The following is a 13,309-nucleotide window of genomic DNA, read 5'->3' as shown; positions in this document are numbered from 1 at the left end:
CAAGCATACATTAAACTAACTGTTCGAAGACTGACAATCACATGATTTCATTTAGGATTTTGCAGTGTGCCAGATTTTGTGAGAGACAATTTTCATCAAAGGCAGCATTGGTTTGTTCGTTTCCGTGCGAGATCAGTACTGTAAAGCCACATTGGAACTTGTGCTGATTCACTGAGTAAAGAAGGCAGAGATTGCGCACATAAAAACCATGACCACGACGTGAGTTGAACACGCAACCTTCTGATCTGGAGTCAGACGCGCTACCATTGCGCCACGAGGTCTTTGACATTTCACATCTTTGGAGAGGATGCCTAGTTCAGATTTCGATGACTGTATAATTTGGAATGGAGGCCTGGTTCTCTGGGGAAATTAACCATCTGACATTGCCACCCCCATCACCACGTGCCTCTGCCCGGCAGGTTAAGTGTATGAAAATAAGCAAATGCAGAGCCCAGATAGCTCAGTTGGTAGAGCATCAGACTTTTAATCTGAGGGTCCAGGGTTCAAGTCCCTGTTTGGGCGTTGCTTTAATGTTCACCTTCCTTCAGGAGGCAGTCTTTCTGTACTTCCATTTTCCATGACATCTTCACCTGTGGACAATCCACCCCCAGAGCCAAAACAGCTTAGTCTGAAGACTTTAGGATTTTTAATCTGAACCTCCAGGTTGAACCTCTCTGGCGCAGGTGTTCTGCAAGCAACCGACCTCGACAACATTCGGTGAAATTGAAGAGCGCCAAATTCAAAATACAGAAATAGTCAATATAAACATTCACAAAAATACAAATGTTATACATCGGTTTAAAGATTAACTTCTTGTTCACCCAGCCGCTTTGTCACATTTCAAATAGGATTTCCTGCGAAAGCATACCATGCCATTATCTGAGGACAGCGCCCCACTTACAAAAGCATACAAACATATTCCAACCAAGTAGACGAGTCACGAAAGTCATAAATAGCGATAAAATTAGTCACTTACCTTCGAAGATCTTAATCTGGATGCAGTCACAAGAGTCCCAGCTCCACAAAAATTGTTTGTTTTGTTCGAGAAAGTCCCTCTTTATATCCCAAAAACTCTGTTTTGTTGGCGCATTGTCTTCAGTAATACACTGGCTCAAAGGAGGTCAAATCATGCAGACGAATACATCCTTATAGTACCGGCAAAGTTTGTTGAAACGATGTTCATAATTAATCCTCACGTTGTCAATTGTCTAAATAATCGATACATTTTCAACCGTACAATTGCGTATTCAATAGAAATGAAAAACAACGAAGGGAGGGCACTCTGTCACGCGCGCAAACCAGCACTGCATGCTTCCTCAGTCCACTGACAGCAAGGTCTCATTCTTCTTCATTTTTCAGAAAACAAGCCTGAAACAATGTCTAAAGACTGGTGACATCTAGTTGTAGCCATAGGAACTGCAATCTGGGTCCGAACCCATTAGAAACTCAATGGGCATTCAATTGAAAACTACCCACTTCAAAAAAATCCCACCTCCTGGATAAATTGTCCTCAGGTTTTCGCCTGCCAAATCAGTTCTGTTATACTCAGAGACAATATCTTAACAGTTTTGGAAACTTTAGAGTGTGTTCTATCCAAATCTACCATTTATATGCATATCCGAGTTTCTGGGCCTGAGTAACAGGCAGTTTACTTTGGGAACGTTTCTCATCCAGGCGTCAAAAAACTGCCCCCAAGCATACATTAAACTAACTGTTCGAAGACTGACAATCACATGATTTCATTTAGGATTTTGCAGTGTGCCAGATTTTGTGAGAGACAATTTTCATCAAAGGCAGCATTGGTTTGTTCGTTTCCGTGCGAGATCAGTACTGTAAAGCCACATTGGAACTTGTGCTGATTCACTGAGTAAAGAAGGCAGAGATTGCGCACATAAAAACCATGACCACGACGTGAGTTGAACACGCAACCTTCTGATCTGGAGTCAGACGCGCTACCATTGCGCCACGAGGTCTTTGACATTTCACATCTTTGGAGAGGATGCCTAGTTCAGATTTCGATGACTGTATAATTTGGAATGGAGGCCTGGTTCTCTGGGGAAATTAACCATCTGACATTGCCACCCCCATCACCACGTGCCTCTGCCCGGCAGGTTAAGTGTATGAAAATAAGCAAATGCAGAGCCCAGATAGCTCAGTTGGTAGAGCATCAGACTTTTAATCTGAGGGTCCAGGGTTCAAGTCCCTGTTTGGGCGTTGCTTTAATGTTCACCTTCCTTCAGGAGGCAGTCTTTCTGTACTTCCATTTTCCATGACATCTTCACCTGTGGACAATCCACCCCCAGAGCCAAAACAGCTTAGTCTGAAGACTTTAGGATTTTTAATCTGAACCTCCAGGTTGAACCTCTCTGGCGCAGGTGTTCTGCAAGCAACCGACCTCGACAACATTCGGTGAAATTGAAGAGCGCCAAATTCAAAATACAGAAATAGTCAATATAAACATTCACAAAAATACAAATGTTATACATCGGTTTAAAGATTAACTTCTTGTTCACCCAGCCGCTTTGTCACATTTCAAATAGGATTTCCTGCGAAAGCATACCATGCCATTATCTGAGGACAGCGCCCCACTTACAAAAGCATACAAACATATTCCAACCAAGTAGACGAGTCACGAAAGTCATAAATAGTGATAAAATTAGTCACTTACCTTCGAAGATCTTAATCTGGATGCAGTCACAAGAGTCCCAGCTCCACAAAAATAGTTTGTTTTGTTCGAGAAAGTCCCTCTTTATATCCCAAAAACTCTGTTTTGTTGGCGCATTGTCTTCAGTAATACACTGGCTCAAAGGAGGTCAAATCATGCAGACGAATACATCCTTATAGTACCGGCAAAGTTTGTTGAAACGATGTTCATAATTAATCCTCACGTTGTCAATTGTCTAAATAATCGATACATTTTCAACCGTACAATTGCGTATTCAATAGAAATGAAAAACAACGAAGGGAGGGCACTCTGTCACGCGCGCAAACCAGCACTGCATGCTTCCTCAGTCCACTGACAGCAAGGTCTCATTCTTCTTCATTTTTCAGAAAACAAGCCTGAAACAATGTCTAAAGACTGGTGACATCTAGTTGTAGCCATAGGAACTGCAATCTGGGTCCGAACCCATTAGAAACTCAATGGGCATTCAATTGAAAACTACCCACTTCAAAAAATCCCACCTCCTGGATAAATTGTCCTCAGGTTTTCGCCTGCCAAATCAGTTCTGTTATACTCAGAGACAATATCTTAACAGTTTTGGAAACTTTAGAGTGTGTTCTATCCAAATCTACCATTTATATGCATATCCGAGTTTCTGGGCCTGAGTAACAGGCAGTTTACTTTGGGAACGTTTCTCATCCAGGCGTCAAAAAACTGCCCCCAAGCATACATTAAACTAACTGTTCGAAGACTGACAATCACATGATTTCATTTAGGATTTTGCAGTGTGCCAGATTTTGTGAGAGACAATTTTCATCAAAGGCAGCATTGGTTTGTTCGTTTCCGTGCGAGATCAGTACTGTAAAGCCACATTGGAACTTGTGCTGATTCACTGAGTAAAGAAGGCAGAGATTGCGCACATAAAAACCATGACCACGACGTGAGTTGAACACGCAACCTTCTGATCTGGAGTCAGACGCGCTACCATTGCGCCACGAGGTCTTTGACATTTCACATCTTTGGAGAGGATGCCTAGTTCAGATTTCGATGACTGTATAATTTGGAATGGAGGCCTGGTTCTCTGGGGAAATTAACCATCTGACATTGCCACCCCCATCACCACGTGCCTCTGCCCGGCAGGTTAAGTGTATGAAAATAAGCAAATGCAGAGCCCAGATAGCTCAGTTGGTAGAGCATCAGACTTTTAATCTGAGGGTCCAGGGTTCAAGTCCCTGTTTGGGCGTTGCTTTAATGTTCACCTTCCTTCAGGAGGCAGTCTTTCTGTACTTCCATTTTCCATGACATCTTCACCTGTGGACAATCCACCCCCAGAGCCAAAACAGCTTAGTCTGAAGACTTTAGGATTTTTAATCTGAACCTCCAGGTTGAACCTCTCTGGCGCAGGTGTTCTGCAAGCAACCGACCTCGACAACATTCGGTGAAATTGAAGAGCGCCAAATTCAAAATACAGAAATAGTCAATATAAACATTCACAAAAATACAAATGTTATACATCGGTTTAAAGATTAACTTCTTGTTCACCCAGCCGCTTTGTCACATTTCAAATAGGATTTCCTGCGAAAGCATACCATGCCATTATCTGAGGACAGCGCCCCACTTACAAAAGCATACAAACATATTCCAACCAAGTAGACGAGTCACGAAAGTCATAAATAGTGATAAAATTAGTCACTTACCTTCGAAGATCTTAATCTGGATGCAGTCACAAGAGTCCCAGCTCCACAAAAATAGTTTGTTTTGTTCGAGAAAGTCCCTCTTTATATCCCAAAAACTCTGTTTTGTTGGCGCATTGTCTTCAGTAATACACTGGCTCAAAGGAGGTCAAATCATGCAGACGAATACATCCTTATAGTACCGGCAAAGTTTGTTGAAACGATGTTCATAATTAATCCTCACGTTGTCAATTGTCTAAATAATCGATACATTTTCAACCGTACAATTGCGTATTCAATAGAAATGAAAAACAACGAAGGGAGGGCACTCTGTCACGCGCGCAAACCAGCACTGCATGCTTCCTCAGTCCACTGACAGCAAGGTCTCATTCTTCTTCATTTTTCAGAAAACAAGCCTGAAACAATGTCTAAAGACTGGTGACATCTAGTTGTAGCCATAGGAACTGCAATCTGGGTCCGAACCCATTAGAAACTCAATGGGCATTCAATTGAAAACTACCCACTTCAAAAAATCCCACCTCCTGGATAAATTGTCCTCAGGTTTTCGCCTGCCAAATCAGTTCTGTTATACTCAGAGACAATATCTTAACAGTTTTGGAAACTTTAGAGTGTGTTCTATCCAAATCTACCATTTATATGCATATCCGAGTTTCTGGGCCTGAGTAACAGGCAGTTTACTTTGGGAACGTTTCTCATCCAGGCGTCAAAAAACTGCCCCCAAGCATACATTAAACTAACTGTTCGAAGACTGACAATCACATGATTTCATTTAGGATTTTGCAGTGTGCCAGATTTTGTGAGAGACAATTTTCATCAAAGGCAGCATTGGTTTGTTCGTTTCCGTGCGAGATCAGTACTGTAAAGCCACATTGGAACTTGTGCTGATTCACTGAGTAAAGAAGGCAGAGATTGCGCACATAAAAACCATGACCACGACGTGAGTTGAACACGCAACCTTCTGATCTGGAGTCAGACGCGCTACCATTGCGCCACGAGGTCTTTGACATTTCACATCTTTGGAGAGGATGCCTAGTTCAGATTTCGATGACTGTATAATTTGGAATGGAGGCCTGGTTCTCTGGGGAAATTAACCATCTGACATTGCCACCCCCATCACCACGTGCCTCTGCCCGGCAGGTTAAGTGTATGAAAATAAGCAAATGCAGAGCCCAGATAGCTCAGTTGGTAGAGCATCAGACTTTTAATCTGAGGGTCCAGGGTTCAAGTCCCTGTTTGGGCGTTGCTTTAATGTTCACCTTCCTTCAGGAGGCAGTCTTTCTGTACTTCCATTTTCCATGACATCTTCACCTGTGGACAATCCACCCCCAGAGCCAAAACAGCTTAGTCTGAAGACTTTAGGATTTTTAATCTGAACCTCCAGGTTGAACCTCTCTGGCGCAGGTGTTCTGCAAGCAACCGACCTCGACAACATTCGGTGAAATTGAAGAGCGCCAAATTCAAAATACAGAAATAGTCAATATAAACATTCACAAAAATACAAATGTTATACATCGGTTTAAAGATTAACTTCTTGTTCACCCAGCCGCTTTGTCACATTTCAAATAGGATTTCCTGCGAAAGCATACCATGCCATTATCTGAGGACAGCGCCCCACTTACAAAAGCATACAAACATATTCCAACCAAGTAGACGAGTCACGAAAGTCATAAATAGTGATAAAATTAGTCACTTACCTTCGAAGATCTTAATCTGGATGCAGTCACAAGAGTCCCAGCTCCACAAAAATAGTTTGTTTTGTTCGAGAAAGTCCCTCTTTATATCCCAAAAACTCTGTTTTGTTGGCGCATTGTCTTCAGTAATACACTGGCTCAAAGGAGGTCAAATCATGCAGACGAATACATCCTTATAGTACCGGCAAAGTTTGTTGAAACGATGTTCATAATTAATCCTCACGTTGTCAATTGTCTAAATAATCGATACATTTTCAACCGTACAATTGCGTATTCAATAGAAATGAAAAACAACGAAGGGAGGGCACTCTGTCACGCGCGCAAACCAGCACTGCATGCTTCCTCAGTCCACTGACAGCAAGGTCTCATTCTTCTTCATTTTTCAGAAAACAAGCCTGAAACAATGTCTAAAGACTGGTGACATCTAGTTGTAGCCATAGGAACTGCAATCTGGGTCCGAACCCATTAGAAACTCAATGGGCATTCAATTGAAAACTACCCACTTCAAAAAATCCCACCTCCTGGATAAATTGTCCTCAGGTTTTCGCCTGCCAAATCAGTTCTGTTATACTCAGAGACAATATCTTAACAGTTTTGGAAACTTTAGAGTGTGTTCTATCCAAATCTACCATTTATATGCATATCCGAGTTTCTGGGCCTGAGTAACAGGCAGTTTACTTTGGGAACGTTTCTCATCCAGGCGTCAAAAAACTGCCCCCAAGCATACATTAAACTAACTGTTCGAAGACTGACAATCACATGATTTCATTTAGGATTTTGCAGTGTGCCAGATTTTGTGAGAGACAATTTTCATCAAAGGCAGCATTGGTTTGTTCGTTTCCGTGCGAGATCAGTACTGTAAAGCCACATTGGAACTTGTGCTGATTCACTGAGTAAAGAAGGCAGAGATTGCGCACATAAAAACCATGACCACGACGTGAGTTGAACACGCAACCTTCTGATCTGGAGTCAGACGCGCTACCATTGCGCCACGAGGTCTTTGACATTTCACATCTTTGGAGAGGATGCCTAGTTCAGATTTCGATGACTGTATAATTTGGAATGGAGGCCTGGTTCTCTGGGGAAATTAACCATCTGACATTGCCACCCCCATCACCACGTGCCTCTGCCCGGCAGGTTAAGTGTATGAAAATAAGCAAATGCAGAGCCCAGATAGCTCAGTTGGTAGAGCATCAGACTTTTAATCTGAGGGTCCAGGGTTCAAGTCCCTGTTTGGGCGTTGCTTTAATGTTCACCTTCCTTCAGGAGGCAGTCTTTCTGTACTTCCATTTTCCATGACATCTTCACCTGTGGACAATCCACCCCCAGAGCCAAAACAGCTTAGTCTGAAGACTTTAGGATTTTTAATCTGAACCTCTCTGGCGCAGGTGTTCTGCAAGCAACCGACCTCGACAACATTCGGTGAAATTGAAGAGCGCCAAATTCAAAATACAGAAATAGTCAATATAAACATTCACAAAAATACAAATGTTATACATCGGTTTAAAGATTAACTTCTTGTTCACCCAGCCGCTTTGTCACATTTCAAATAGGATTTCCTGCGAAAGCATACCATGCCATTATCTGAGGACAGCGCCCCACTTACAAAAGCATACAAACATATTCCAACCAAGTAGACGAGTCACGAAAGTCATAAATAGTGATAAAATTAGTCACTTACCTTCGAAGATCTTAATCTGGATGCAGTCACAAGAGTCCCAGCTCCACAAAAATAGTTTGTTTTGTTCGAGAAAGTCCCTCTTTATATCCCAAAAACTCTGTTTTGTTGGCGCATTGTCTTCAGTAATACACTGGCTCAAAGGAGGTCAAATCATGCAGACGAATACATCCTTATAGTACCGGCAAAGTTTGTTGAAACGATGTTCATAATTAATCCTCACGTTGTCAATTGTCTAAATAATCGATACATTTTCAACCGTACAATTGCGTATTCAATAGAAATGAAAAACAACGAAGGGAGGGCACTCTGTCACGCGCGCAAACCAGCACTGCATGCTTCCTCAGTCCACTGACAGCAAGGTCTCATTCTTCTTCATTTTTCAGAAAACAAGCCTGAAACAATGTCTAAAGACTGGTGACATCTAGTTGTAGCCATAGGAACTGCAATCTGGGTCCGAACCCATTAGAAACTCAATGGGCATTCAATTGAAAACTACCCACTTCAAAAAATCCCACCTCCTGGATAAATTGTCCTCAGGTTTTCGCCTGCCAAATCAGTTCTGTTATACTCAGAGACAATATCTTAACAGTTTTGGAAACTTTAGAGTGTGTTCTATCCAAATCTACCATTTATATGCATATCCGAGTTTCTGGGCCTGAGTAACAGGCAGTTTACTTTGGGAACGTTTCTCATCCAGGCGTCAAAAAACTGCCCCCAAGCATACATTAAACTAACTGTTCGAAGACTGACAATCACATGATTTCATTTAGGATTTTGCAGTGTGCCAGATTTTGTGAGAGACAATTTTCATCAAAGGCAGCATTGGTTTGTTCGTTTCCGTGCGAGATCAGTACTGTAAAGCCACATTGGAACTTGTGCTGATTCACTGAGTAAAGAAGGCAGAGATTGCGCACATAAAAACCATGACCACGACGTGAGTTGAACACGCAACCTTCTGATCTGGAGTCAGACGCGCTACCATTGCGCCACGAGGTCTTTGACATTTCACATCTTTGGAGAGGATGCCTAGTTCAGATTTCGATGACTGTATAATTTGGAATGGAGGCCTGGTTCTCTGGGGAAATTAACCATCTGACATTGCCACCCCCATCACCACGTGCCTCTGCCCGGCAGGTTAAGTGTATGAAAATAAGCAAATGCAGAGCCCAGATAGCTCAGTTGGTAGAGCATCAGACTTTTAATCTGAGGGTCCAGGGTTCAAGTCCCTGTTTGGGCGTTGCTTTAATGTTCACCTTCCTTCAGGAGGCAGTCTTTCTGTACTTCCATTTTCCATGACATCTTCACCTGTGGACAATCCACCCCCAGAGCCAAAACAGCTTAGTCTGAAGACTTTAGGATTTTTAATCTGAACCTCCAGGTTGAACCTCTCTGGCGCAGGTGTTCTGCAAGCAACCGACCTCGACAACATTCGGTGAAATTGAAGAGCGCCAAATTCAAAATACAGAAATAGTCAATATAAACATTCACAAAAATACAAATGTTATACATCGGTTTAAAGATTAACTTCTTGTTCACCCAGCCGCTTTGTCACATTTCAAATAGGATTTCCTGCGAAAGCATACCATGCCATTATCTGAGGACAGCGCCCCACTTACAAAAGCATACAAACATATTCCAACCAAGTAGACGAGTCACGAAAGTCATAAATAGTGATAAAATTAGTCACTTACCTTCGAAGATCTTAATCTGGATGCAGTCACAAGAGTCCCAGCTCCACAAAAATAGTTTGTTTTGTTCGAGAAAGTCCCTCTTTATATCCCAAAAACTCTGTTTTGTTGGCGCATTGTCTTCAGTAATACACTGGCTCAAAGGAGGTCAAATCATGCAGACGAATACATCCTTATAGTACCGGCAAAGTTTGTTGAAACGATGTTCATAATTAATCCTCACGTTGTCAATTGTCTAAATAATCGATACATTTTCAACCGTACAATTGCGTATTCAATAGAAATGAAAAACAACGAAGGGAGGGCACTCTGTCACGCGCGCAAACCAGCACTGCATGCTTCCTCAGTCCACTGACAGCAAGGTCTCATTCTTCTTCATTTTTCAGAAAACAAGCCTGAAACAATGTCTAAAGACTGGTGACATCTAGTTGTAGCCATAGGAACTGCAATCTGGGTCCGAACCCATTAGAAACTCAATGGGCATTCAATTGAAAACTACCCACTTCAAAAAATCCCACCTCCTGGATAAATTGTCCTCAGGTTTTCGCCTGCCAAATCAGTTCTGTTATACTCAGAGACAATATCTTAACAGTTTTGGAAACTTTAGAGTGTGTTCTATCCAAATCTACCATTTATATGCATATCCGAGTTTCTGGGCCTGAGTAACAGGCAGTTTACTTTGGGAACGTTTCTCATCCAGGCGTCAAAAAACTGCCCCCAAGCATACATTAAACTAACTGTTCGAAGACTGACAATCACATGATTTCATTTAGGATTTTGCAGTGTGCCAGATTTTGTGAGAGACAATTTTCATCAAAGGCAGCATTGGTTTGTTCGTTTCCGTGCGAGATCAGTACTGTAAAGCCACATTGGAACTTGTGCTGATTCACTGAGTAAAGAAGGCAGAGATTGCGCACATAAAAACCATGACCACGACGTGAGTTGAACACGCAACCTTCTGATCTGGAGTCAGACGCGCTACCATTGCGCCACGAGGTCTTTGACATTTCACATCTTTGGAGAGGATGCCTAGTTCAGATTTCGATGACTGTATAATTTGGAATGGAGGCCTGGTTCTCTGGGGAAATTAACCATCTGACATTGCCACCCCCATCACCACGTGCCTCTGCCCGGCAGGTTAAGTGTATGAAAATAAGCAAATGCAGAGCCCAGATAGCTCAGTTGGTAGAGCATCAGACTTTTAATCTGAGGGTCCAGGGTTCAAGTCCCTGTTTGGGCGTTGCTTTAATGTTCACCTTCCTTCAGGAGGCAGTCTTTCTGTACTTCCATTTTCCATGACATCTTCACCTGTGGACAATCCACCCCCAGAGCCAAAACAGCTTAGTCTGAAGACTTTAGGATTTTTAATCTGAACCTCTCTGGCGCAGGTGTTCTGCAAGCAACCGACCTCGACAACATTCGGTGAAATTGAAGAGCGCCAAATTCAAAATACAGAAATAGTCAATATAAACATTCACAAAAATACAAATGTTATACATCGGTTTAAAGATTAACTTCTTGTTCACCCAGCCGCTTTGTCACATTTCAAATAGGATTTCCTGCGAAAGCATACCATGCCATTATCTGAGGACAGCGCCCCACTTACAAAAGCATACAAACATATTCCAACCAAGTAGACGAGTCACGAAAGTCATAAATAGTGATAAAATTAGTCACTTACCTTCGAAGATCTTAATCTGGATGCAGTCACAAGAGTCCCAGCTCCACAAAAATAGTTTGTTTTGTTCGAGAAAGTCCCTCTTTATATCCCAAAAACTCTGTTTTGTTGGCGCATTGTCTTCAGTAATACACTGGCTCAAAGGAGGTCAAATCATGCAGACGAATACATCCTTATAGTACCGGCAAAGTTTGTTGAAACGATGTTCATAATTAATCCTCACGTTGTCAATTGTCTAAATAATCGATACATTTTCAACCGTACAATTGCGTATTCAATAGAAATGAAAAACAACGAAGGGAGGGCACTCTGTCACGCGCGCAAACCAGCACTGCATGCTTCCTCAGTCCACTGACAGCAAGGTCTCATTCTTCTTCATTTTTCAGAAAACAAGCCTGAAACAATGTCTAAAGACTGGTGACATCTAGTTGTAGCCATAGGAACTGCAATCTGGGTCCGAACCCATTAGAAACTCAATGGGCATTCAATTGAAAACTACCCACTTCAAAAAAATCCCACCTCCTGGATAAATTGTCCTCAGGTTTTCGCCTGCCAAATCAGTTCTGTTATACTCAGAGACAATATCTTAACAGTTTTGGAAACTTTAGAGTGTGTTCTATCCAAATCTACCATTTATATGCATATCCGAGTTTCTGGGCCTGAGTAACAGGCAGTTTACTTTGGGAACGTTTCTCATCCAGGCGTCAAAAAACTGCCCCCAAGCATACATTAAACTAACTGTTCGAAGACTGACAATCACATGATTTCATTTAGGATTTTGCAGTGTGCCAGATTTTGTGAGAGACAATTTTCATCAAAGGCAGCATTGGTTTGTTCGTTTCCGTGCGAGATCAGTACTGTAAAGCCACATTGGAACTTGTGCTGATTCACTGAGTAAAGAAGGCAGAGATTGCGCACATAAAAACCATGACCACGACGTGAGTTGAACACGCAACCTTCTGATCTGGAGTCAGACGCGCTACCATTGCGCCACGAGGTCTTTGACATTTCACATCTTTGGAGAGGATGCCTAGTTCAGATTTCGATGACTGTATAATTTGGAATGGAGGCCTGGTTCTCTGGGGAAATTAACCATCTGACATTGCCACCCCCATCACCACGTGCCTCTGCCCGGCAGGTTAAGTGTATGAAAATAAGCAAATGCAGAGCCCAGATAGCTCAGTTGGTAGAGCATCAGACTTTTAATCTGAGGGTCCAGGGTTCAAGTCCCTGTTTGGGCGTTGCTTTAATGTTCACCTTCCTTCAGGAGGCAGTCTTTCTGTACTTCCATTTTCCATGACATCTTCACCTGTGGACAATCCACCCCCAGAGCCAAAACAGCTTAGTCTGAAGACTTTAGGATTTTTAATCTGAACCTCCAGGTTGAACCTCTCTGGCGCAGGTGTTCTGCAAGCAACCGACCTCGACAACATTCGGTGAAATTGAAGAGCGCCAAATTCAAAATACAGAAATAGTCAATATAAACATTCACAAAAATACAAATGTTATACATCGGTTTAAAGATTAACTTCTTGTTCACCCAGCCGCTTTGTCACATTTCAAATAGGATTTCCTGCGAAAGCATACATGCCATTATCTGAGGACAGCGCCCCACTTACAAAAGCATACAAACATATTCCAACCAAGTAGACGAGTCACGAAAGTCATAAATAGTGATAAAATTAGTCACTTACCTTCGAAGATCTTAATCTGGATGCAGTCACAAGAGTCCCAGCTCCACAAAAATAGTTTGTTTTGTTCGAGAAAGTCCCTCTTTATATCCCAAAAACTCTGTTTTGTTGGCGCATTGTCTTCAGTAATACACTGGCTCAAAGGAGGTCAAATCATGCAGACGAATACATCCTTATAGTACCGGCAAAGTTTGTTGAAACGATGTTCATAATTAATCCTCACGTTGTCAATTGTCTAAATAATCGATACATTTTCAACCGTACAATTGCGTATTCAATAGAAATGAAAAACAACGAAGGGAGGGCACTCTGTCACGCGCGCAAACCAGCACTGCATGCTTCCTCAGTCCACTGACAGCAAGGTCTCATTCTTCTTCATTTTTCAGAAAACAAGCCTGAAACAATGTCTAAAGACTGGTGACATCTAGTTGTAGCCATAGGAACTGCAATCTGGGTCCGAACCCATTAGAAACTCAATGGGCATTCAATTGAAAACTACCCACTTCAAAAAATCCCACCTCCTG

At 42.2% G+C, this 13,309-nt stretch overlaps 16 non-coding genes across 16 annotated transcripts; 8 read left to right on the top strand and 8 right to left on the bottom strand.

Annotated features, from left to right (window-relative positions):
• Nucleotides 1–209: 209 nt before the first annotated feature.
• Nucleotides 210–281, bottom strand: trnaw-cca (transfer RNA tryptophan (anticodon CCA)). The gene has a single exon. It is a non-coding gene; the product is annotated as a tRNA-Trp (tRNA).
• A 168-nt stretch (nt 282–449) lies between these two features.
• trnak-uuu (transfer RNA lysine (anticodon UUU)) lies at nt 450–522 on the top strand. Its single transcript has one exon. It is a non-coding gene; the product is annotated as a tRNA-Lys (tRNA).
• Nucleotides 523–1,901: 1,379 nt separating this feature from the next.
• trnaw-cca (transfer RNA tryptophan (anticodon CCA)) lies at nt 1,902–1,973 on the bottom strand. The gene has a single exon. It is a non-coding gene; the product is annotated as a tRNA-Trp (tRNA).
• Nucleotides 1,974–2,141: 168 nt separating this feature from the next.
• On the top strand, nt 2,142–2,214 carry trnak-uuu (transfer RNA lysine (anticodon UUU)). The gene has a single exon. It is a non-coding gene; the product is annotated as a tRNA-Lys (tRNA).
• A 1,378-nt stretch (nt 2,215–3,592) lies between these two features.
• Nucleotides 3,593–3,664, bottom strand: trnaw-cca (transfer RNA tryptophan (anticodon CCA)). The gene has a single exon. It is a non-coding gene; the product is annotated as a tRNA-Trp (tRNA).
• A 168-nt stretch (nt 3,665–3,832) lies between these two features.
• trnak-uuu (transfer RNA lysine (anticodon UUU)) lies at nt 3,833–3,905 on the top strand. The gene has a single exon. It is a non-coding gene; the product is annotated as a tRNA-Lys (tRNA).
• Nucleotides 3,906–5,283: 1,378 nt separating this feature from the next.
• trnaw-cca (transfer RNA tryptophan (anticodon CCA)) lies at nt 5,284–5,355 on the bottom strand. The gene has a single exon. It is a non-coding gene; the product is annotated as a tRNA-Trp (tRNA).
• A 168-nt stretch (nt 5,356–5,523) lies between these two features.
• On the top strand, nt 5,524–5,596 carry trnak-uuu (transfer RNA lysine (anticodon UUU)). The gene has a single exon. It is a non-coding gene; the product is annotated as a tRNA-Lys (tRNA).
• Nucleotides 5,597–6,974: 1,378 nt separating this feature from the next.
• On the bottom strand, nt 6,975–7,046 carry trnaw-cca (transfer RNA tryptophan (anticodon CCA)). The gene has a single exon. It is a non-coding gene; the product is annotated as a tRNA-Trp (tRNA).
• Nucleotides 7,047–7,214: 168 nt separating this feature from the next.
• On the top strand, nt 7,215–7,287 carry trnak-uuu (transfer RNA lysine (anticodon UUU)). Its single transcript has one exon. It is a non-coding gene; the product is annotated as a tRNA-Lys (tRNA).
• A 1,365-nt stretch (nt 7,288–8,652) lies between these two features.
• Nucleotides 8,653–8,724, bottom strand: trnaw-cca (transfer RNA tryptophan (anticodon CCA)). Its single transcript has one exon. It is a non-coding gene; the product is annotated as a tRNA-Trp (tRNA).
• A 168-nt stretch (nt 8,725–8,892) lies between these two features.
• Nucleotides 8,893–8,965, top strand: trnak-uuu (transfer RNA lysine (anticodon UUU)). Its single transcript has one exon. It is a non-coding gene; the product is annotated as a tRNA-Lys (tRNA).
• Nucleotides 8,966–10,343: 1,378 nt separating this feature from the next.
• On the bottom strand, nt 10,344–10,415 carry trnaw-cca (transfer RNA tryptophan (anticodon CCA)). The gene has a single exon. It is a non-coding gene; the product is annotated as a tRNA-Trp (tRNA).
• A 168-nt stretch (nt 10,416–10,583) lies between these two features.
• On the top strand, nt 10,584–10,656 carry trnak-uuu (transfer RNA lysine (anticodon UUU)). The gene has a single exon. It is a non-coding gene; the product is annotated as a tRNA-Lys (tRNA).
• A 1,366-nt stretch (nt 10,657–12,022) lies between these two features.
• Nucleotides 12,023–12,094, bottom strand: trnaw-cca (transfer RNA tryptophan (anticodon CCA)). Its single transcript has one exon. It is a non-coding gene; the product is annotated as a tRNA-Trp (tRNA).
• Nucleotides 12,095–12,262: 168 nt separating this feature from the next.
• On the top strand, nt 12,263–12,335 carry trnak-uuu (transfer RNA lysine (anticodon UUU)). Its single transcript has one exon. It is a non-coding gene; the product is annotated as a tRNA-Lys (tRNA).
• The last annotated feature ends 974 nt before the right edge of the window (nt 12,336–13,309 follow it).

The sequence above is a fragment of the Oncorhynchus masou genome, chromosome 17, assembly GCF_036934945.1.
Source record: "Oncorhynchus masou masou isolate Uvic2021 chromosome 17, UVic_Omas_1.1, whole genome shotgun sequence".
In the NCBI taxonomy this organism is placed as follows: Eukaryota; Metazoa; Chordata; class Actinopteri; order Salmoniformes; family Salmonidae; genus Oncorhynchus; species Oncorhynchus masou.
Note: the sequence above shows the minus strand (reverse complement) of the source record. Positions and strands in the feature narration are given on the sequence as shown.